Genomic DNA, 25988 nt, shown 5'->3' on the forward strand with positions numbered 1-25988 from the left:
TGGTGCTGAGGATCAAATCCACTGTCTCACATGTGCTAGGCAAGTTCTCTACCACTGAGCTACAGCCCCAGCCCTACTGTTACCTTTTTAATATAACTTCCAGAGTGGTAGAGAAATTTAAGAGTCTCGTAAATACCTAAGGAGACAGGCAGTCAACAGCCCATTGATTGTGGCATCAATCATCAGCAGTGTAAACTCCCAAGTAGGAGGCACCTGTGAATGAATCCTCCCATGCGATCTGCAGAGGAACTTAAATGCAATTTGTAAGCTGTATGGCCTGTAGATGGCGAGCTTGGATAGAGAGAATACTAAGCAATGATTACCTAGAGAAGAATGTGGGTTTTTGATTTGTCGAAGAAAGGACTAATACTGATACATTAATAAAGACTGTTCAAGAGGCCAAGGGTTTGGGGGAGATGCATAAAGTTTCTTCTCTGATAGAAACTGTCAATCTATCTGTTGAAGTGAGTCCTCCCTCAGTCGTGCGTGCTGTCAAACAAACTGCATTAGCTTCTAGTCACTGATGCAAGAGAAAGGAGTATAGAGTATGGAACATAAGCAGCTTTTCCCAGAAGTCTCTGGGAAGGTTCAAAAGCACTACCTTCTCAAAATGTGCATATCCAGCACCGTTCATCATCTGAACCCAATCTACATGTTCAAAGTATCTACGCCTTTTTATCTAGATAAATAATCATACCCTTCCTTGCTTGCTCGTTGCCAGCATTGAGTATTCGTTCTTCACACTCTTCTTCACACTCTCCAAGCAACCCTTTAGGGACCAATTACCATCCTTCATTGACGTCATTTTACGGGCTGACAGAAATTTCTAGAGTGTCATGCTGGGCATTCAGGAGTCCTCAGAGAGCTCTTTAGTACATGTGTATAATCTATGTGCCCTACTAGAAATGTGAGGATTATTTTCCCCCTTAAAATTCTACTTTGGAGTACTAGTTTTTACCATCCCGGGGCCAAAACTACATATATGTGGATTTGTGGGGGAATTAGAGTGACTTTCCAAAACTGCCTGCTCATGCAGTGGCCTGAGAGGTTTTGTTGGCTCTTTCAGCTGTGAAAGAGCCCATCAGCTCACCCAACATGATAGATTAATGACCTTTTGCTGCATTATAAAGCGGGGTCACCATTCCCAAAGAGCCTCTCAGCTTGTGGGTCAGGTGAAGGGACATCTCTAGCCTTCCATGGTGCCTCTGCCCTGTCATTTATCACAAGGCTGTAATTGTTATCCACACATTTGGCTCCCATGAATGTGTGCTTCTGGAGTCCAGAACCTGCTGTATTCGTTCATTTATCTTTAGCATTGTGTCTGACATTCAGTAGGAACTTTTAAAATGCTGAATAAATGAAAAACTAAATATACATGCGGAAGAAGACAAGGAATGCAGGAATGAGAAAAGCTCGATTCAGGAAAAGAAGAGGGGCCTAGGAGCTAACCACTTATGGGGAATTGTATCTATAGAGTTGGGGAGATTGCAGTGTTTGATTTCACTTTCAGTTCTGCCCTTGCCCCAATCTGAGTATTTCATGCCTTCATTTCCAAACAAAGTCCTCAGCTCTCAAGATAAGGTCATTTGGGTTTTCAGATAGCTTCTGAAAGTTATGAGGTTACAGTTAACCTAAGATATGGGAAGTTATCAGGAATTATGGAAATTGTTAGTCTTTATCTGAGAGTGGATTTGGATTTAAAGACATCCTTAGTGAAAGGCAGGGATGGGAGTAGAAAATAATTGGAATTTGTCTCTGGAGGACACTCCAAATAAAAGCAACAATGCATACCCCAAAGTGTTCCCCTGGAGTTGACAGTGAGCCATTTGACATGAAATGATTATGATGGTCAAGGACACAGGATATACATAGCAATAGGGTACAGGACTGTCGTGTGTACCCATGGTAAGTACTCAATAAATGCTGGTTGAACAGACAGGCTATTGTGTGGCTCAGCTGCTAAAGGGAGCCATGAACTGCCTCACTAAAGGCAAGGTTTATTTACTTAGGTATTTCCTTAAGTACTGATAAAAAGATATTGAAGTGACCTGCATTATTAAAATATCCATAAACCAGTGAAGGAAAAGCTAAAATGAAAAATTGATTACAAATCATTTAGAAGAAAAGAAAGCCATGTCCTAAACATGACTTGAGCAAATCAACATCACAGGGCTCTGAGCTCTCTTCTGACAACCAAGCCGGAAGAGAAACATGCGAGGTAGCACACTCCAAAATTCATCCATAAGTGAACACTTTGTCTTGGAGCTTAATTCTAAAAAGAATTCATAGCCTGTATACTTAAAAGAGAAAGAAGACATTTGGTAACAGTTTTGTAAAAGCCATTTACATGTTATTCGTGAAATAAACTATAAAGGTGATCAGCACCTAAATATAGCTTATATAAAATAATAGGTGATGAGTGGGAGCGGGGAGAACTAAGTTAATATATGAATAATATACACACAACTGCACAAACAAGAAAACATGAACATTGGCAACAATCCCTATTTTCACAATTGATTATCAGGGTAGATTTATAGTCTGCTAAATCTAGTACTTTAGTAGGGAGCAGGAAGGCAGGAAGAGGTTCCACTTCTACTTTTTCCTAGATTTCTGGGCCCATGTGATCTGTCTTTTAGTAAAACAATTGCATGTATGGATTACAGATTCAGAACATATACCATTTTCTTTGACCAGTACCCTTGTTCTCCAGCTGGCTCTAAAACTGAGTCTTCAGTAAACTATTGGACTGTTCTGTAAGGCCAGCTGCTCCTGGATTAGGGTAAAACCAATGAATCCCATGGGAAATGGCCTGTAGCATCAGTGGCCAGAAGCAATGCTATATGATCACTGTGGGTGAATAAAGCTTTCAGCAACTCCACAGAAGGTATTGCTAATGGAAGCCTAGCAGGGAAGTCAAATATAGATCCAGAACAAATATCTATTCTAGGGAGAAAAATTGCTACGAAGTCCATTATGAAAAGGGTTCAATAGAACTCATCAATATTCAATAACCTGCCCTTTTTCCCAGGTCTAGAGTTGTGCGGGCCATACAGCTTGGATCTCTGCTTCTGGCTTCCTAAAGATCCAACAGTGGTGATAGCCATATCTGTTTTGGTAAAGGAAATTTGTGTGGTTGAGCCCTTGACTCATCTCCATCGTTGTTACCATACTCACTTGGTTCTTACACCCGCTAAGGAACATTAGTGAGACCTAGGAAAGAAGGAAACTCACATTGGCAGTACTATTTCCTTGCCCATTCTCTGGGCAAGGTTTCTTCTTCTGCAGTGGGAGCCCTTGGTGAAAGTGTACTTGGAACACAAATTTCCTCACACCAGGGGCCTTTTCTGAGAAGTCCATGCATGACTTCTAAATGTCTTTGCCATCAATCTTTTATTTTATTTGTTCTTTTTAGATGTACATGACAATAGAGTATTTTGACATACATACATGGAGTATAACTTATTTCAGTTAGGATCCCATTCTTGTGGGTGTACATGATGTGGCGTTTCACTGGTGGTGTATTCATTTATGAAAATAGGAAAATTATGCTGGGTTCATTTCACTATCTTTCCTACTTCTATTTTGCCACCAATCCTTCAGTCTTGTTCCTTCCAGTTTCCTTATCATCTCACCAAACCTTTAGGCTCTATAAATGAGTCAGAATTATGGGCATCTCTCCTTAGAGGCAAAACATACAATTTGATGAACTCTCCAAGTTTTGCTTATTGTGAAAACATCTTTCACTTGTCCTTCATGGCCAACAGTAAAGAGAGTTCCATCCTGGGTCAATTTACTTATGAAAGATACTATGCATAATCCTCTGTAAATCAGTTTTGGATTTTTTTTCTTCCCTGGCTAAAGGGAAACCTCCATTAAGCTATAGATTAGGTGTCATGAGAATTTGAGCCTCTTTCTTATAAAACTATCTTGCACCTTTAGAACTTGATCACATCTGATCTTTCATATGCCACTACAGTTTTGCATGATGGAGAGCTCCTAGGCACATCCACGTTTAAAAGCCAGTCCATCAAATATCATCTCTGATTCAGATGGGCAGCTCAGGTATTGTGTAAAACCAGTTCATTTCCTGTTTACCAGATACTCATTCTCTACCAGAACCCAATAACAAACCCCAGGATATGATTCTCAAGGAAAGTAGTCATTTTCCAAAGAGATTATGGCTTTGTTCTCAATTCTAAGCTCTATACTATAATTATTTTACTAGGGAATTCCATCAGCTCAATAAAATATCCCAGTCTGCCACAAACACTGTATGCACATTATATTTCCTTGGTCACAAGGTCTAAGTGACAGGAGTGGCTTATTCTTTAAACTAAACTGGCTGAAGAATATTCTTTTGTTTGGGGCCTTCCTTAAATATAGACATCTTATGGTTTATTAAGTAAGTAGGAAGGAACAACACCTATGTAATATTATTTTGCTTGTAACATTTAACTAAAAGTCCACCAAATATTTGTACCTGGAACTGGATACAAAGTGCAGCTAGTTTTCTTTCACTATGAAGGGATATCACAATATATTCAGATTTCTGTATTCCCCTAAACATAGGTGAATTAGTAGACTTCTGAACTTTCATGGAATTTCTTTTGTTCTTAGTCACATGTGTCTTACCAAGGCATAGTATCTATTTGTTGCTTTTTGCTTGCAGATCAATTGACAAATTCATCAATAACCTGGCAATTAAAGTCCTACAAAATGGCAAAATCATCAAGGTTCCTGAATATTAAATTATGACACAGACCTATCAGAGAGCCAGTGGAGAATTCTGCCAGTTGCTGAGCAGGTCTTCTCTAATTCTACACACAAGGACTTGGAAAATAAGCACAGGATGATGTTTGGATCCAGACTGACCATTCTGAGATGGATTTGGGCTCAAACTCCATTTACCAGCCAACTCCCTAAAGTGTTTATTCTGATTGTTGGATTATAGTGATGCTGCATGTTCCTAGAGTTAACTGTAGCTTGGAGACAACTGAAATGATCTCTAATATATAGAGAGATTTTCCCTAGAATATTACCACAGACCACTTTTGAGAATGCTAAAGGGAAACCTCATGATAATTTTCAGGGAAATTCCTCAGGATGCACAGCCTCCCCTTCATCGAAGGGGCTCTATATCTATGAACTAAGGCCAATTCTGGGAAATGGGAGACAGTGATCCTCACGGTGCTCATGCAAGTTACACTTCTATTTACCAGAACAAGGATTTTCAATTATATTATACAGACTTATTATATAGTCAAGTGTTCCTGGAACACTTGATGTTCCAGGATGACATGGTAAAATATTGAGTGAGTAGATCATCCCCAAAAAACCATTCCCATATTCTACCTTTAAGTGTCTGTATTTCTTCTTCTACATTACATTAATTTTCTAGCATCTTGACTTCATTTGCTATAGGCTGCCACAAAGTCCAAGCATCAGCCAATCAACTGAGCAATTATCATAACCAATCCCACCTAATAGAACCAACACAATGAATCTCTGGCAAAAGAACCAATATTAGTAAGGAGCACTGTTCCTTTCTTCCTCCTCACTCTTAACTGTAGAATTCATTTTCACAAATAGTTTTAAACTGGTTTTTGAAAACATAAATTAGGAAAAAAATCCTATAATTCTTTCATGTGTAAGTCCCCTCTCCTCTGGATATAGGTTGGCCATATTGCCCTTCCTATATTCAAATAGCCACACAGATATAAGAGGGAAATTCTTTGAATCTCATTCTTTCTCTCTCTTCTTTCTTTTCTTCTCTTCTTCTTTCCTTTTCTTTCTTTTTTTAATTTTGGGGGCAGGCACTGGTTAAGCGACATATATTGGCTTATTTTTAAACTTAACATACAGTAAAATTGATCTTTTGTTTGGTCTTTATTTTAAAATTTTATAAAATGTATATCTATATAATTTATAGACCTTTGTAACGAACACCCCAATCAGACTACAAAACAAATTTTCCTCCAAGCACCATTTTAGCTGACAAATGTCCTGAAGAGGGACACAGTTCCCTGTTCAGGCGGCCAACAGGTGAAACTTTATAAGGGTCTTTGTGACAAGTGTCTAAGCAATACTGATTAGGATAGTATGGATCTTTAGTGTATAGGCTTTTAGTTTTAAAAAGTGGTATGTTTGCACAATTCACAATAGCTAACCTGTGGAACCAACCTAGATGCCCTTCAATAGATGAATGGATTAAAAAATGTAGCATATATACACAGTGGAATATTACTCAGCATTAAAAGAGAATAAAATCATGGCATTTGCAGGTAAATGGATGGAGTTAGAGAAGATAATGCTAAGTGAAGTTAGCCAATCCCCAATAAAACAAATGCCAAATGTTTTATCTTCTATAATGAGGCTGATTTCATAGTGGGATAGGAAGAGGGAGCATGAAAGGAATAGAAGAACTCTAGATAGGTTAAAGGGGTGGCAAGGGAAGGGAGGGGGCAGGGGGTTAGAAATGATGGTGGAATGTGATGGACATTATTATCCAAAGTACATGTATGAAGACACAAATTGGTGTGAATATACTTTGTATATAACCAGAGATACAAAAAAATTGTGCTCTATATGTATAATAAGAATTATAATGCATTCCACTGTCATATATAAATTAAAAAAATAGTGGTATACGTGGTTCTCAATAGGGGATATATATCCCATAGTGGAAAGTCATGGAAAGGAGGAATATTTCTTATCTTAACCAGGATGCTCAGAGGTCTTTTTATGTTAGATCAAATCCAAGTGCTAAAGGCTTCCTTAGAATATAAAGTCTGGATGAAAAAAATCCTGGGATAATTTGTTTTATAAAATCCCAGTTGCTGCTTGAGCCAGGGAATAAGACTGGATGATGAGGATCTTATATTTGCTTCTGCCATCCTGCCCCATTCTGGGAGGACTTTACACTAGTTAAGTGAAAATTATTTTTCAGTCAGAGCAGTGCAACTATTTGCCTTTGGAGATTTATTTTTGCAGTCCTAATCACTGAGATGCAGTCTTGCATAAAGGAAAATGTAACTCAAATGATGAAGATTCCTTTACTTTTGCAAAATGGAGGATAATGATTCCTTTGAAGTCGGGTGTTTGGGTTCCTGGTTCCCTGTAACACTGGGTGCTTCAGCAGGAAGTGGAAACTTGGAGCCCTTTTGAGAAAGAAGAGTGAGAACTCAGTGGAGTCCTATTTGAGGGAATGGGGCAGGGTGGAGGTAGTGTCAGTGTGCAGTGAGTGGAGTTCTGAGCCCCAGGCTTTGAGAAACCTACATAGTGAATGTAGTATAATTGTCAAGAGGCAAAAATACAGCTCTTTATAGTTTTCGATGACTTCATATAATCTCTTGCACAGTATGACAGTTCACTTAGAAAAGTTTAATCTAAGTTCAAGCATATTCCAGTAATACAGGCTTTTCTCTGTTAATTCTGGGGTTTTACTGGACTTCTTCTAAAGAGGACAGGTACAGGGCCTTCTCAGAGAGATCACAGTCTGACATCTCTCCTTCATCCCAGGATCTCTTGGGATATTTAATCTGAATTGATAGGAGAAGAACTTATTGCTTATAACATAAGTTCTCCGCTATGAGTCTTTCTCAGAATTTTGCATTTTGAAAAAATTAATAAGCAAATATAAAACCAAAGAACAAATCCATGCCCTTGTCTTGACTCTCACAAAACTATTAAATCAATTTTGCTTACTGCTATATCCTTAATGCCTGCAATAGCATTTGGTGCTCAGTAAGTATATGTTGAATATCTAGATGAATGTACAAGTAAACAGATGAATGAATCAAAAGTCTGGATTTTTCCTTATTCTTTTAGACATAGCGACCCCAGGAGAAAAACAATCAAATAAGTAATCACACACAGTGAAAATGGATAAGAAAGCCCTCTGGACAATAGGAAATTGATTCATTTTATAATGAATAAAGTGATTCAGATATGTGTTATTTAGTATTGAATCAGGGGAGGATAGGAAGGCAGAAACTGCAATTTGAGGTATGAATTCTAATGCTTTTTTTTTTAAAGTTTTAATTGTAAGCAAAGTACTCAATATCCTTGAGTTTCATTTGCATCTCTTATAATGTGGATGAATAAAATTAATAAATAAAACTTGGCTGAATATAATTTTGACATCTTTATTGAAATATAACTTACATACAATAAACTTACCTGTGTTAAATATACAATTAAATTTTTTTTCAATAAATTTATGGAGTTGTGTGATTATCACCAAAATCCACTTTGAGAATATTTTAGTCACCCAAATAAGATTGCTATTCTAACCTACATTAATCCTTGTTTTCATCTCAGCCCTGTTTCCCACCCCATTCATATTTCCTTTTTCTTTCTTTTTTTTTTTTTTTTTTTTTTTTTTGGTACCAGGGATTGAACCCAGTGGCACTTAATCACTGGGCCACATCCCCAGCCCTTTTTTAATTTTTATTTTCTAAATTTTGAAATAGGGCATCACTAAATTGCTTAAGGCCTTGCTAAGTTGCTGAGGCTGGCTTTGAATTTGCTTTCCCCCCTGCTTCAGTCTCCTGAACTGCTGGGATTACATGCATGTGCCACTGTGCCAGCTGCCTTTTCTTAAAGATGGAACCACAAAATATGTGGTCTTCTGTGTCTGGCTTCTTTTATTTATCATATTCTTGAGGTTCATCCATTTTGTAGAAAGTTCTTTTTTATTATTGAATAATATTCTGTTGTATGTTCATGCCATGTTTTATTTGGCCATTTGTCTGCTGACAACCATTTGAGTTGCTTCTACTTTTTTGGCTATTACTATAATGCTGCTGTGAACGTTTATGGATAACTCTTTGGATGAATGGATATATTAATTTCTCATGGATAAATCTGCAGAAGTGGAATTTATGGTAAATTTACATTTAACTTTTTAAGAAATTGTCCAACTATTTTTCAAAGTGACTGAATCATTTCATATTCCCACCAGAAGAAAATAAGGGCTCAAGTTTTCCACATCCTTGCCAACATTTGTTATTTTCTGTCTTTTTTAGTGGAGTGAATAAAAAATATAATGAAAAAACACATATTTATGCCAGTTTTATTAAAAATAAAGCAATGATGGCTAAGAAGATTGGGTTTATTTAAATTTTTGTAACAGACTTTATAAAACTTGAAAAGAAGCAAATACTCACTACTGTGTACTAATCTTCCTAAAGTTTTATTTATTTCTAGGCACTCTTCTGTTGGAAATTTTTCATTGTTCCTCCTGGTGATATGCTAGGGTTTTCTTGTATTGGTTCAAGAGGTCCAATTATTGAATTTTCAGGAATTTTGTGAGCCATTTGGTAAACACAACCATCATTAAAAATTAAATATATAAACTTTAAATAAATTGCTTTAAAGGAAATACAAAACCTATTTCCTAATTATTTTATGGTGTTCTATTATCTATGATCTTGAGGTTTCGTATACCTATTGTATCTCTGTGGTGGACATATCATGTAATGGTGGGTTGCAGCCCATTTCTCCCCAATCCATTTTATCCATCTCCCATCAGTGGCTTGAAATCAGCCCAGTATGGGAACAATTACACCTCAGAAATGGGCCAGTGCTATTTTTTTCCTTTCTAGAAAACTGGTTGCTAAACACCAAGTAGCTCTAAATTTATCCTGTGGGTATGTTGTATTAAGTTTATCAAAAATGTCTTTAATTTTTATAAAGTCCACTAAAATTTATTAAAAATGATAGCATCTTTAAAATATTAAGGCTTTAAATCCAGGAATATTATCTGGATGGTGGTTCTTCTATGCCCCTCAGTAATGCCATTTTTTATTACATGTGTATTGGCAGTTTATGTTTAGGAAATGGGTGGGCTCTGTATTTTTTTTTTCACTGTCAGATCAGATCCCATATTAATAACAGTACTATCAGCATCATGAAATGAATTATGAGGTCTTTCATATTTTTCTAGTTTCTGTAATAATCTAAATTACATATATCTAGAAGATTTGGTGGAAATTAACTGTGACAGAATCCAAATCTTTCTTGAAAATAGTGGACAAATTTTTCCATAGAGTTTTAATTATATCTTGTTTTTTTCTTTAACCTGTTTTAGTAATCTGTCAAAAATTATCCTAGAAAACATATTCTTTCTGCAAAATTTCACACTTTTTACATTGGGTTTGTATATAATAGTCTGTTATACTTTAAAATTCTTAACCACATTCTTTACCCTTGGCTTAATAACAATAATGTTTATATCCCTGTTTTCATTCCTTTTTTCCATTAGATTTTTCCAAAACTACCTTACTGAACTTTTAAAACAACTAGCTTTTTATCTATTTTATAAATTATTATTTTTAAAAAAAAATAAGTTTATCCATTCCCCCTGACTTTTTAAGGCTTAGATTGTTGCTGTCTTTCTAATTCTTTGAGATGAAAGCACAGTTCATACTTCGTTTTTATCATGAAAGATTATAAAGTCATGAATTTTTGTCTGACCATAGTTTTGGTTGCACATTCCTTAAGTTTAGAAATGTATTGAAAAATGACAAAGAGATGATTTCTGAGTGCTATTGAAATTTTCAAGTGACTTGTTTATAAAATTTTAATTTTAATTAATAATTCATGGTTTTGCATGCATTGTGATCAAGTAAAATTTTTTCCTTTGGGGGATTTATGAAGTTTCTTTTGGGTTTGCCATATTATTAATTTTCACAAATGTTCAGTAGTAGCATGCATTTAATATATATCAGAGCTGAAAGGTCTGAATTTTAAAATCATTTTGATTAATAAGCTATTTAATATATTTTAATTTTTAACATACTCATATTCAGTGTTTTTTTCCCTAGGAAGACTAGTTTTTGAGTAAGATATCTTATTATAAATATATTCAACTTCCTACTTCTTTCCCTACCTTGTTTAAATTAGAAGTATGGGAGAAAGGCAGTACTAAGCAGTAATCAGGGAAAGGTGTGAGAGGGAAAGGGAAAATCCTATAGAAGAGATGGATGCATCTCTTTTAAAGTGGCACAACACCTGGGAAGGTTATTTTTTAATGTCTGAATGCCTGCAATCAAGAGCTCTCTCAGAATATATTTTCCTTTGGAAGGAAGTAGAATATGAGAGCAAGCAGAGAATGACATTAATCGTGAGACTTCAGCCTAAATTTAGATGTTGCCAGCATTAAAAAGGGGACTACATGAAAACTGGCAGCAAAGTTTCTGTTTCATTACTAGAAATGCCAAAGTGACCCAGAGGAGCAGTCACCTGCCCCATGGTCACCCCAGGAGAGCAGGTAAAAAGTGCCTGCCATGTAGCCAGCAAATCTACTTCACTCCCAACCCTGTGTGCTTTCCACTGTGCCGTAAACTCTCTCTAGCATATACTTGTGAAGAAAATGAACAAATTAAATAAATAGCATTATTGGGAAATGTACTTCAACTTGCACGTGCTTTCAAAATTATTTGAAATTGCCCACAAAGAGAGGAACAGATGTGTTTAGCATTATTAAACCAAGGGTAAAGAATGTGGTGTAAGTAAATAGGATCTGGATAACACCATTTGTACAATGGCATCTAAATGACAGACACCCTTGGAACCAAGCACAAAATCTAATTCTGAGTTTCCTGGGAGTAAAGGCAAAAAGGGACAATATGAGATTTAGGTGTTTATAATTGAATAAAAAGAAATATATTCATTTGGCATGAAAATCAAAGGGTCTCTTGCTTGGAAATCAGGAGAATTTGCTATGTGAGGTTTTAAGTAAAATAACAAACCATGTAATGGACACCTTCAGTAGCAACTTTTATGTATAATTACTTTATAAAATTATAGTAAACTTTATGTAATAACTATTTTCAAAATTATAAACAATTTAGAAACCAATGATTTATTCATAAACTAGTTACCATAAAATAAGAAAAACAAAGTCAGTTTTGTTTATAATATAATGATTATGTTTTGAAAACACTCAAAGCATTATTAAGGGAGTGTTATCAGAAGAATAATGAACTTCTTTTATTTACCTTTGTTTCTAACTAAAAAAAAAAAATCCATAATTTTTCTGCAAGGTTGCACAATTTCTAATTCGCTTTACTTTGTTGAAATGACATCCCTGTGTTATTTAGGTGCCACTTAGTTGGATGACATGAGCTGAATTGTCTTTGTGGACAGTGAGCTACCTAACAAATTCCTGCATCAAATGTTTAGTGCTATCCTGTAAAAATGAAGCAACAGGAAAAAAAAAAAAGACCTGTGACATTACTGAGTCCCATTCCCTGATCACCCAGGATCAGGTTCCCTAAAGACAGAAGATGTGGTTAGTACTTGATCCTAATCAAAGGACCCGAGATACTTGGATCGAGTTCATTTTAATCTTAGTTGAAAAGGTTGTGGATAGACACTTAGAAAGAAGTGAAATCAGCATAATATCTCCCCTTGGAGCGCAGACCAGCCTTCAGCGCGCTCACGTGGACTTGAGCCTCGCCGTAATTCTCCTTGATGCAAACAGAAGGATTTCACAGCACAGAAAGCAGCGGTTTATGAGGCTGGGTCCAGACAGCCGCACAAGGGAACTCTGTTCATCGTCTTCAAAGTGCTCAGCGATGGCACGGCTGCTGCTGTGGCCACATGTAATATAGCCTGTAGCTCTTTAAAGAGGATTAGCTTTAGCGCGCTGGGAGCATTCAACGCTGGATTTCACGTGGAGCCCAATATGCTAATGAAATGTTAATGTCTATGGCAAACATTGCGTAATATCGAAAACCCTCAAAACTCAGCTTTGTCTCTGGCACAGTGGGAATCCGAACTTTACCACAGCAGAAGAACAAGTAAAAATGAAACAACCTTGCACTTTTTTTTTTTTTTTTTTTTGCCTTATGTGTCTGCTTCGATAAAAATGAAGTTAAATATATAGATATTTATATACAGGCATCTATCCATACACACTTACTTAAACTCGATTCAATTTCAACATCAGAAGAAGAAAATTGAAATTCACTCATTTCAACCTACATTTACTGGATCTGTTTGCGGGCTGGGAGTGAAATGATCCATCTTTGTAGAAAATAATATACACATAATATTAATTAAAAAAAAAAAAAACTATTGTTAGGATTCCAAAGGGTTGTAGAGTTAGGTTTTCCTCCCATTTCAACCTCAAATTCTTTATTTGCAAATTGCACTTTTTGCCTGCACAATATTGGAAAAAGCTCTCTCTTTCTGATGATTTTCCAGATAGTATTTTTACTACCTCACAGGAAAGCCAATATGAGATTTGATCAGTTCCTTAAAACTGCACGTGTGCTTGGTTAATGTCAAAGTTCTTTTGGCTTGAACATTAGAATTTCAGGACGCATTTGTCACTGGGAAGGTGAATTCATTCTGAGCGTGTGATTTGCAATCCATGTAACGATTTGTAGCATCTTTAAATACACATCTACATACACAGTTCCCAAAGATTGAAAGCCCCCTGAAGATTTCATCTCAATTGCTGGGAAATAAAGATCCCAGCAAATACACAGAACCCAGTTCCTCTGGCTTGATTTCCAACGCGTGATCTCTCATTAGTTACTAGCATTTCACTACACTCAACTGAGTAGCTTAGGCTCTCTCGGTTTTTGTTGGCCGGTGGGGTGTGTGTGTGTGTGTGTGTGTGTGTGTGTGTGTGCGCGCGCGCGTGTGTATGTGGGTTTTATATCTCAGTTTTGAAGGGTTTGTCTCTGTAGACACGGAGGGGTGGTGATACATATTCATGAAAGAGTGCTCTTTCCCGTCCCTGTTAGCGGTGACAAAGCCTTAGCTGTTTCACACAGCAAGCTGACTGAGATTGTGTGTGGGGGCGGCATGGCCAGATTAGTGCAAACAGCAAGCCCACTCCTCTGCTCGTTAGGCCTTGCCTTCCTCACAATTTCCCCAATTGTCGCTTGTGACAAGGCTGTCATTAGGTGATGGCTTCTTTTGGCCATTTTCAGATAAAGATAATTTCCTTAACTTCCATTTTATTTGACAACAAGCAGTTTGGGGGAGAAAGGAAGTGCCTCGGTAGTTTATGGATTAGGGTTTTGTCACTTCAAAGGCATCTTTGATCTAAAAATATGTGCTGTACCAAATTCATTATGTCTTTCCTTAAAGAGCTTTTAAATTTATTGATCTTCTCCTCAATTATTCTCCTTTTACGTCCAATAATGATGTGTGAGATGGCAGTGTTGGGAAAAGCCTAAGGAGGAGTGTGGGGGAAATGCAGTCAACTGGTCACTTCTAAGGTCATTACAAGAACGAAACAACAGGTGCTTTTGTTTAGTGTTGATTCTCCTCTGAGTCCCAGTGCCACAAAGACCTCTCTGCTGTTTATTGCTCAGCAGAGTGATATTGGGACCCACAGAGTAAGACAAGGGTATATTGGGCACTGCAGCTCAAAAAAGGAAAAAGTTCACTGTTGGTACAAAAAAAAAAAAAATTGTTCTCACATCATTTTCACCTTCTCCCTTATGTCCAGGGGGTTCTGATGCCAGCATATGAGTAGAAACAGAAAGTGACTTCTTTGTTGACCAACAATGTGGCTTCTCTATAAGCAAACATGCTAGTGCTGAGACTCAACTTGCTTCACTTCTTGTAAAAGGATCATTACAAGACCATACAGAGCCAAAAAAAAAAAAAAAGAGGATAAAAATCTACGTGTGAAAATTTGTTTTAAAATTTACAGGGTGGCTAGTAGGTTCTCTCCTTAGAAGGTCTGATTTGCCCTCTTTTGTTGGTGGCATTTTGAACAATGTTTATATGGTATCACTGTGTTTTAAACAACACCTTGGACAAAGGGGTAAAGGGTTGACATTCAAACTACTACAACCAACCATCATCTTCTAAAACTTCACATATAATAATCAATTTGGGACCAAACACAACTTATATCCACTTCCATTCTGGCAATTAAGAAATGGGGTTCAAACAAAAAGCTTGATTTTATTTTTCTTCATTTGAATGCATTTCTTTTTCTTTTGGTTGTTATTGGTGGTGGTAAGTGCTGAGGATTTCATGCAGAGGTGCTTTACACTGAGCTACACCCGCAGCCCTTTTTTATTTTATTTTGAGAGAAGTTCTTGCTAAGTTACCGAGGCCACCCTCCCGTCTCAGCCTCCCTAATCACTGGAATTGTAGGCATGTGCCACAGTGCCCAGCTTTTACTTGCTTCTTAACAGTCTATCTTACAATTTAGAAATATCCTGATAATGTTGGCTTTGTTAATTTTAGCAAAGCAGAATTTCAAATCTTATATACATTAAGGGAAGTATATAGTTTTTAAAAATTTTGGCAGTGCTGGGGATCAAACCCAGGGCCTAATACATGCTAGGCCAGCACTCTACCACTGAACTGCCCCCCTACCCCCTGTTCAGAAATATCTAGTTTTTAAAGCATGACCTCAGGCTACTAAAAATAATGACAACTGCTTCTTTGGGGTGGGGGGGAATCAGTTTTTTGAATTTCCAAAAACATAGTATTATGTAACATAATGTCTTTCATTTTGAAAAACTAACTTAGAGCTTCCCGTCTCTACTTTAAAACCCTTCATCATAAAATCAGGATAAAAATGCTCTCACAACCCTGTCAGAAGAGTTTTCCCTATGTTATGTCAATTCTTCACTAAGAGATGCTCTCGTTAGCTTAGTTTTACAGATGAGGAAAGTGAGACTCAAAGAATTGAAGTGACTTGCCCATTGTCTCAGTTCAGTAAGTGACAGAGCAGGATTCAGATCTGGGTCCCTTGGAATCAAGGTTCTGTGTTAATGCTAGGCCCTAGAGACAGACAGGACCTGGAATACCAAAGCAGGAGTTTTCTGATTCCTGTTGGTACTGAACAAATAAATGCTAGTTCCCTGTTTCCCCTCCTAGCACTCCAGTTTCCCATTCCTGGTCCAGGCAAATGGACTGAGAGAGTACAGAAAAGGAAAAGAGATGGCAAAGAGGAATCCGATCCTCTGCCTCCGTTTCTCTAGCTTTCATTCTCCCTGCACGTTAAACACAGGGGAATTGAAGCCCTGAAATCTGGCAAGTGTGGACCATAGGTTTCGTGATTCACAGTGCTGTGTCTTTTAAAGGAATCCTCTACCAATCACTCCATTAAAAATGTCTGATATCATTTCCTTTGAGTTTATTTTAACTGAGAAATCTTGATTTTGATTTTCTTGTGAAATCAAAACATTGCCACTTTGGAAGAGGAAAGAGATGATTTTAAGGAAGACTAATTTAGGGAAAGATCTGTTTCTTCTTAGAAGTCACCTGCTTTGTGCCATGTGAATGCACCGCAGAAGCTGGCGGACAGCAGCACCCTCAGCCTGCCTCGGAGGAGACAAAAGTAAACACTCGTCTCAAAGAGACGGAGCTGAAATATGATATCAGCTGCAAGAGAGGGCCATCTCCTCCGGTCAAATGAGAAAAATCATATTATCCTCACTGTGGTATACAAATGGCTTGTAAGCCACATTCCCCATTTGAATGATGACAATAAAGTGGTAACCTCCCGGCTGAGGGCCAGCCTGATCCCATCTCCAAACACAAACACTTCTGCCTGGGTTTTGGCTGGGGGCTGTGCTGTGGCCTCCCAACCCCCACCTTTCCCCCCCTGTTAATTGGCTGAGACCACCAGAATTTGGAGGACACAGATGTCACTGATAGTTTTCCTAGGGAACACATTCATGCCCATCTGTTGCAGCCTAGAAGGCTGTTCCTATATCCACAAGGCCTTCATTTAATTCTTGTCAGAAAGTAATGTAAATCCAGTTTACCTCAGAGGTCGCAGCCGAGATTTATGCCAATGAGCCCCCTGCAATTTACACACACTGTAGTTGTATAGGATGAAAAGAAAGCCTTTCATGTTGGTGCATATTAACAAGAAAGCCTGCCTTCGGAGAGAGGCTTTTTGATTGAGCTTTCTCCTGATTTTAATACAGCCCATGCCAGTTGGTATACCCAGCTTTAGAAAAAAAAAAAAAACTAATCTTTAAACTAAAGTTTCTTCTTTTATAAGAGGTGAAAGAGAAAGAGAGAAATCCTAGCAAGTGGCACTGCCATGTCTTTAATTATCTGTTAGGAGACAGAACTCCTCTGCACTTGGAGAAGCTAGAGTGTGACAGAGAGAGTGTTCCAGCCTGAATTACTGCTAGTCCAAGTCTAGGGGGAATGCTGTTGAAAGCAATTATCTTTCAGGGTGAAAATAGTAGGATTGACCAGTTGAATTAGTCTTCTGACTTGTCAGCTGTCTCTTTCTAGCAGAGTGAGAAGAAACTATGGAATATGATTAACTTTTTAAAAGACCAAGCTAGGTAGAAATTGATCTGGAAAGTGAGAGTGTATATATAGAATTATTTTATTGGACATCTAAGAGAACATTTAAAAGGACTTCTGTTGATCCTCTTTTTTCTATGCATTGATACATTTTGAAATATTTACCAGTAGATTGGAAGGCAAATGTTTTTGAAAACACCCCTGAGGTCCAAGTCTTCTTGAGACTCTGAACTCACCCTTTTTAAAGTATGTGACCTTGGACAAATTACTTAACCTCCACGACCCTCAACTTATCTCTGGAGTGGGGATAAAGACTACATCCTAAGATACTGCATCAGAGGTGCCTAACAAAGTACCTAAAATTAAGTATTTAGCCAGTGACAACTGTCCCTCTTCATCTAGCCTTTTGGTGGTACCTGTGATAGCAAACTGAGAGTAAAAAGAATTAACTAAATTCACATACTCCAAGCATTCCAAACACCAGACTACTTTTTCCTATTAAAAAAATTTTTTTTAAAGAGACTAAGTTAGACATTCTCTTTCTCACAATTCAGAATGTTTGTTCTCAGTTGTTTTAACTTTTCGGTTCTGTCAAAAGTAGGATGATAGAAGTGTGTATGTTTTGGTAAGAGCAGGCCTGGGTTGCTCTGCTCATTCACAGTTGCAGCTTCTGATTTCCCAAGATGATGTTTATAGGGGGCGTGCTTCTGGGGGTTTTGTGGACTGAGCTCATTTACCAGTGCTAATGGCTTTGAGGTGTATGGTATGATTATTTTTGCACCACACTTAACATTTTGCTTGTATTTTGCTTAAGATAATATTAAAATTCAGTTGTGATTTCTAAGCACATACTAACAAACGGAACAATGCAGCAGAGTAGCCCAGCAGTGTTATATGGTGGGGCTGTAGGTAGAATGAGGCCCTGATTTAAAATACAATGTTTTGTTGGTGACACATGAAGCAGATACTCCAAATGTGCATAGTATGGACTTAATTGCAGAACTGGAGGAAGCTGTAGCTGTGCTTTGCTGAGTACTAGTCACGTTAGGGAGGCTGTGATTTCATCAGTTACCAAAAGCAGGGGCTGGGCAGACTTAATTTCAGAATGGTCTCTTCCTATTGTCAGAGGTCACCAAAACCATTCATTTTCATTTCCAGTGCTCCAAATATGTTTTTAAAAAATTATATTACTAGGGCTGGAGTTGTGGCTCAGTGGCAGAGTGCTTGCCTCACACATGTGAGGAATTGGGTTTGATCCTCAGCATCACATAAAAATAAATAAATAAAATATAGTGTCCATCTATAGCTAAATTTTTTAATTGTATTACTATATGTACAAAAACAGAGGCAATATAAGGATCCTTACATACTATTTAGCTTCAACATTTAAGGATTCATAGCCAATCTTGTCTAATTTTTTACCGTTTCTTCCTATCTCTCTATGCCCCAAATTATTTCGAAGCAAATCTCAGACTTTATGTCAAGTCATCTATAAATATTTTAGAGTAATTATGAAAGACATGAACTCCTTTAAAACATAGCCATAGTACTATTACCCACCTTAAAAATCAACATTTACTCTTAATATAATTTATTATGGCTTAATATCATCACAAAACAGGAATATTTTTTAAAGGAATTTGCTGCTTGACCCTCCTCTTATAAATTAGTTATTTTTGCTTCCATGACACACCAGTTTTACAAAAACTCTTTAGTAACCACTTTCATAGTGATTGTATGTGGTTGGTATATTTTATAATATATGGTAGTGTCTTTTAGAATGAGAATTTATTATCTTACTGAAAAATAAAAGTCACATCATTATTATACTCCTTCCCTGCCTTCATTGACTCATTTGGATAAGTATTTTATGACTTCTTGGCTTCAAATGAAATTATATGTGGAAGGCCACCGTCTATAGCAGATGGATATGAGACTGCTCAGGGGACCCTGCTGCCAACCACTCATTTAGCCCAGCCATTCATTCCCCACGTGAGGTATTACAGATTTGGGCATGTGAAATGCATTTTTTAAGTGTACACATTTTCCTAGTATCATTTAGGGGCAAGATGGGTTGCTACATGAAGCAGCATAGAGAATGGGAGAGAATGGCAAACAAAACCAACGTGGAAAGAAATGACCATACTGTACTTACTCGTTAAGCTTCCTGCTAATAAAAAGAATGTTTCACTTAAAGGTATTAAAGTGTTTATTATAATGGGAAAAATCCACTCTACTCATAAATTATGACCCCCGTCCTTTGCTGACTACACTGGGGGCTCCAGGGAGTAGATACATTTGCCTCCTGTCAGAACCAATCTATAAACGCAATCACCACTTAGACCCCATCAGTCATTGATCCCCCTTTATTGGTCCCCCTGGAATCATATTGTAGCTTGAATTAGGTCAAAATTAGGATGTCTTTACCCCACAAAAATACAGCAGTTATTATTTCAGTACTTTAAAATCTGAGATTCAAGCAGAAAAGTTATTTCTTTAAATCGACTGAAATATACACTTCTGTCCTAGAATCAATCATCTACCAAGGTACTACTTTCTGTTTTTCAGTGTGATTATTGGTTTCTTCCTCACAAAAATTAGAACACAAGGTGATGTTTTATCAAACTGCAGTGGATTGGATATTTAAAAGCTGTTTCTAACTCCTGACACATAATTCTAGTGAGTTGCTGTTTGACCTTGGGCAAATCATTCAAATCATTGAACTTTTGTCTCTTTATCTCCTCATTGGGACCGTCTCCCTTGCTGTCTTCTGCACAGGAATTGTATACCAGTAAAATAATAAACTCATTCTTCTGTCTTCATTGTCAGAATCTACTTACCAATATTCTTTTAAAAAAAAAAACAGTATAATAGCAGGAAGGACGGAATAAATTCTCCAACTTGTCTAACTGTAGTAAACTCAGTAAACCTATCCTGTGGGTCAGACTGTTGTCTAGAATTTTTCACAAATTGAATTCTATCCTTACATTTACTTCCCAAATGACAGTCTTTGAAAATTGAAAATGTTTATTTTGATTCTCTGATTACCTTCAAAAGTACAGTAATCCATGAATACTTAATAAATGCTAACTACCATCAAGAAATTTGCAAATACAGTACATCTTACTTTATATTTTAAACTTCTAAGTTAGCTATTAAAGTCAAGCATTAAAAAAGTTATAGGGAACAAGTAATTATTTTTGCAGATAATAGATTGAGTAAAACTAATGTGTATTATTTGCCCATTTTGATTTATCCATTCTTAAAATATTTTTCTGTTCTTGAGGAAAATGGTACTCAGACACAGAGCAAATATGCCCAGAGTGTGGATCCTTGATTTGGGGATGACTTTATTGTTTTTGAGCCACACCACGTACTTTTTTTGGCAGCTCCTCAAGTGGAAGAATTCTCATTTTCTTTCTGTGACAAGGAAGATGGAGCTCTAAGACTTAGGATTAATTCTAGCTCTTGCTTTTAGCTAATAAAGGAATATTTGCCAGAAGTAGAATTAATACCAAGTCCCAGATCGCCATCCTCCTTATCACAGAAAGGAGAACAGAACTCTTAGAGAAAGTATAGAATCCTGCAATTCTAAAGCTGTACTCATTTTCCATATCAAACTCAAAGCTGCAGGTTATGGAGACAGCAGGATTAGGCCTGGTTTTCCAATCAAGTCTTTAGCTCTTAAGATGAGCTGTTTTCATACTATGATGATATAGGTGCCCCAGTGTTTATAGCAGTGAAATTCACAAGAGCCAGGTTTGGAACCAGCCCAAGTACCCATCAACAGATGATGGATTAAAAAAAAATCATATGTATATGTATGTGTGTGTGTGTATATATATATATATGAATGATGAAGTTTTACTCAGCCACAAAGGGAATGAAATTAAAATATTTGCTAGTAAAAGAATGAAACTGGTGAAATAAGCCAGATTCAAATGTTTCTCTCATGTATGGAAGCTAGTGCAAAATAAAGGGGAAAAGGGAGATATAGATCTGAGAAAAATAGAAGATCAGTGGAATAGAAGAAGGAGATATGAGGGGGAGGGATGAGAAAAGGGAGGAAATGCAGAATTAATTTGATAAAATTATGCCATGTACATACGTGAGTATACCACAGTGAATTCCACCTTTGTGTATACCTATAAAGTGCCAATTTTTTAAAAAATGATACATAAATAGAAAAAAGACTAGTAGCATAGAGGAAGGGAAATGGGGAGGGGAGAGAAGCAGCTCTGGGGATTGAAATGAAGCAAAATAAATTCAGTTCATGTATGATTATCTCAAAATGAACCCCACTATTATGTATAACTATAATGCACTAGTAAAAGAATTTTTTTTTTAAAAAAAGATGAGTTATGTTAAAGACTCTACCTTTGTGTATAACATGGGATACTTAGGAGTCATAATAAGAGGTATGCTATCTTTTCTTTGTAGACACTTTTTTTGGTGGGGGTATTCTTCTTACATCACCGAGGAGTAGTAAAATCCTGCTACAAATTCCTTGTCCAATAGAGTCCCCGTCACTGGGCCGTACTTGGTTGTCATGAAGTTAAAGTAGTTTAGTGGGTTGACATTGGCCTCACAGAAATGTACTTGTACCTATGCATCCTGAAGAGTTATGGAGATGCACATGATTCTCCACCTCAGTCACCTGCTGCTCCAGACATGTAAGTCCTTTTTGTTCCCAAGCCAGTAAGAGGCTTCCTGCCAGGATCCATGTTTGTGGTGATGTTCACACGCTGTGTGAATCACACAGGCAAATGGAGGATTTTGTTATGTCAGCCCAGGTTAGTGTGGACTGCCGGTCCCTAGTCCAAGGCCCATTTCTGGATACCTTTGACATTTTAAGTATAAAATAAATAAAGAGCTTTGTGTGTCAGAGAGTAGAAGATGAGGGGCTGGGGGTGTTTCTGTCTAATCTATAATCCATCCGACGTCCTTCTCCCCTCTCAGCCACCTTTTCCTGACACCTCAGACAGGGGCCTGAGTGCCTGCAGGCAGACAGCTGATTAAACCAAGCTGGCTGGGCTGGGACTCTTTTATTTAAGCAAATAACCTTCATATCTCTCTATTTATCTAATACGTCATAATATTTCAATTCTCTAACAAAGTTTCTATTCATTAATTGAATATGGATATGGAGAATTATTTATCATTTTATCATTATCCGGCTTTACACTAGAAAAACAAGAAGATTTTGCATAGCCAAGTGATTTTCTTTCCCCAAAACATTAATGGTAATGAAGCCAACAAGGAAACCAAATCCAAGTAGGGTAAAGTAAGGAGAAACTGGGTCCGATTAAAAATAAACATTTTTTTCTTGAAGATTTTATTGATGGCAATAATGAATATTTGGGAAACTCTTATTACATGCTAGGCAATTTTTGGTGTTTTACATATATTAATTCAATCAACTTTTATAAAACTCTGTGAGATTGATCTGTTATGACTCCTTGTTGCAGATGAGGAGACTGAAACATAATTTGCCTAAAGCTACCAGCTAGCAAGTAGCAGAGCTGAACTTTAAACCTAAGAATCCTCACTGGAAAGGGCAGTTGCTTAACTCAGCTATCTATTGATGATGAAGACAGTGAAAGCACAATTTTTCATTTCTACATCTTTATTTTTCTGTTTCTATAATTACAGAGCCTCCTTACCCCTTTTCTCCTTAGACTGCTCCTTTATGGGCTATCTCTAACTTCAAAATCTGCGTGGTTCTATGCAACATAAATTAACTATCCAGATTGTGGAAATTATAATTATTGACTTGGAAACCCTTTGTTGCAAAACTAACCTCAGTCCTCACATTTGCTGGCTTTGCCAAAATTATACAGTGCCAGCCAGGTGCAGAGGCACAAGCCTGTAATCCAAGTGACTCAGGAGGTTAAGGCAGAAGGATTGCAAGTGCAAGGCCAGCCTAGTCAATTTAACAAGACCCTCATCAAGTGAGACAGATCGTGTCTCAAAATAAAAAATAAAAATGGCTGGGATATAGCTCAAAGGTAAAGCACCCCTGGGTTTAGTACACAGTACCAACAACAACAACAACAACAAAAATGTGGTGCTTCACAGCCCTGGTAATTTTATATCAGAGTGTGCTTCATGCCATTTCCATGTGTGTACCACACCATCACCAGGTTTCCTCCTATTCCATTCCTGGAGGTATGCAACATTTTGCCATTCTGATTTTGTTGGTATAGAACATTCCCTTTGCCTCACCCATTGCAGCAAAGACTAAAGAGTCAAGGCTATTCCATTTCTTTCTCTGAAGATGAACTATTTCTCTTCCAACATAATTACTCTTGCTGGATTTTCTCCAGAACGTTGATGCTATGTAATAGGAAGCAAAATGGCCATGTGTCTTGACGATAATTCAGAACCCTTAACTCTTACCCTGACTTCCTTTGCTTGATGTCTTTGGGAACTCACTCAACCCCCTCTTCACCTCCATAGTTCAATTTTCCCTTCCTCTCACCCCTCCTCCCCTGCTTTCTCTTTCTTCCCTCCCTTTCCTTCTTTATTTCTTTTCTTTTTTATCTTGTGATGCTGGGGATCAAATCCCAGGTCTCACACATGCTAGACAAGTTCTCCACCACTAAGCCACACCCCTGGCTTATCAAATTCTTCACCTAGAGTTTGAGTGGACAATATATGCCTCTCAGAGAGTATGCATCAAATTAAAGGCCCTTCAAAGTCTGCAAAAATTTTTTTTCTTCCTTTATGAATGCCTTCCTGTCATCATAGAAGATTTTGATTTGGGGGCATGTGGAGTGAGTATATGCGAGTGCTCTTCTCTCATTTGGGCTGCCAAAATGCAAAGAAAATGCTCCTGGAAATACCATTTTGAAACCATCAGTGCAGGAGCCTGGAGCCAGAACCAGATGGCAGGCTTGGCTCACCTTGACCTGAGATGTCGCTCTTCTAGCCATGGGGGCCAACCTAATAATTCATCAGATGTCACCATGGCTGATGGAGTGGGTAACTGTAGTCGGAGGACAGCAGCAACACCCCAGCAAACGTGGCCTTTTCTTTTCCCTCTTGTTTCTTCCTGAGGCAAGCAGATAACCCGTTCGTGACCCCCAGCACTCTTATTGCTCTTTCTGGTACAGTCAAGTTTGGTAAACACATTCAGAGCAGGGAACTAGAGAGGGTGGCGTGCAGGCAAGACAGAGAGAAGGGACAGCTTTGGAATCCAGTTTCTCTTTGTAATAAGCTGGTGGCCCTCCGGGCTGGGCATGTTGATATGAAAGAGACATCAATGAATTCTATTTTTATTTATAGAATTTCCTAAAATATAATTTGCTGGGTTTTTTTAAAAGATCAAAACATACTTCTTCATTTTCTGTGTAAATGGAATGAAAATACGAATTAAATTTCCTAGTAACCTAGAGTTTGTCAAACTAACAGTTCAAACTATTTCATCAATGATTTCAGTAGCCTGTGCTCACTCATGAATCCCCAACATGAGATGAGTATGGTCTCGGTTCATGTCATTCCCCATTTCAAATTTGTTCCTCACTTTTCCCTCCAGCTATTAAACTCTACCCACTCTAGAATCTTAAAGGAAGTGTCCCTCCCTGCTCTGAAAGGCTCTATCTCTTACCATCTTTTAATGCAGTCACTGCTTCCAACCCTAAGGGCAGTAATGAATATCTCTCTAATACTCCTGTTTGAATCCCTATTTTATTCCTTTTGATGTTTAAGTATCAAATAAATATAAAAAAATATGCTAGATGTAATATATGTGGCACATAATGACTACCCATAGAACAATCAATTTAAGTAAAAGAATGAAGCTGATGTGCATCTTCTTCCCATCTTCTTCCTCCTCCTTTAAAAAAAATCCATGGTTTTGCATTTATAGTTTATCTTTCCCTTACTTTTCTCTCTTAAAAAATTTATTTCTATTTTTATTATTACTATTATTTTGGTACTGGGAATTGAACTCAGGGGTACTCAACCACTGACTCACATCCACAGCCCTATTTATATTTTATTTAGAGACAGGGTCTCACTGAGTTGTCTAGCACCTCGCTTTTGCTGAGGCTGACCTTGAACTCACAATCCTCCTGTCTCAGCCATCCGAGCCGCTGGGATTACAGGTGTGCACTATCATACCCAGCAAAATTTTTATTTCATACAAATATATGAGTACAGTATGATAATGCTATGCAAGTATACAATGATTCCTTTCCTTTGTTACTATACCATATATATTTGGACCCTACCACAATGCGTTTTTTAAACTATCAGTTTGTGAATTTTATGCATGTATTTATTCATCTGTGACTTGCTTCTTATCATTTCTAAGGTTCACCCATATTATTATGTGTAACTGTAATTCATTCATTCACTTGCTTATTCTATTCTAGTGTATGAATTTTCTAATCCACTCTGCTGCCTATAGATATGTGGATTCCTTCCTTTAGTTTGCTTGCAATTATAAACTGTGTTCATATGAACATTATTTTATATATATATATATATATATATATATATATATATATATATATATATCCCCTCAGCAAAGATCTGATAGTTTCTCTAAACTGGATAATATACCTGAGAGTGGACACTGGATCATAGTGTATATATTTGATTGTCCTAAATAATGCCACACTGTGGATTTCAATAGTGAATGGGAGTAAGCCACACTCACTATTCTTTGACAGTTGTTACTATGTAATTAAAATGTTTATACAACCAAGAAGTTGAAAGTAGTT

At 37.2% G+C, this 25988-nt stretch overlaps 1 protein-coding gene across 2 annotated transcripts in view; it reads left to right on the forward strand.

The window, feature by feature from the left end:
* The window catches only part of Alpk1 (alpha kinase 1), a 68675-nt gene that overhangs the window by 24085 nt on the left and 18602 nt on the right, over window positions 1–25988 (forward strand). The window contains exon 3 of one of the 2 annotated variants that reach the window (XR_013344380.1): window positions 4673–4885. The exons of the other annotated variant lie outside the window; for it this stretch is intronic. The gene's annotated coding sequence lies outside the window, so the exon portion shown is untranslated. Of the gene's footprint in view, window positions 1–4672; window positions 4886–25988 lie in introns of those variants that run through there. 2 annotated transcript variants of the gene reach the window in all.

This window comes from Urocitellus parryii, chromosome 10 (assembly GCF_045843805.1).
Source record: "Urocitellus parryii isolate mUroPar1 chromosome 10, mUroPar1.hap1, whole genome shotgun sequence".
In the NCBI taxonomy this organism is placed as follows: Eukaryota; Metazoa; Chordata; class Mammalia; order Rodentia; family Sciuridae; genus Urocitellus; species Urocitellus parryii.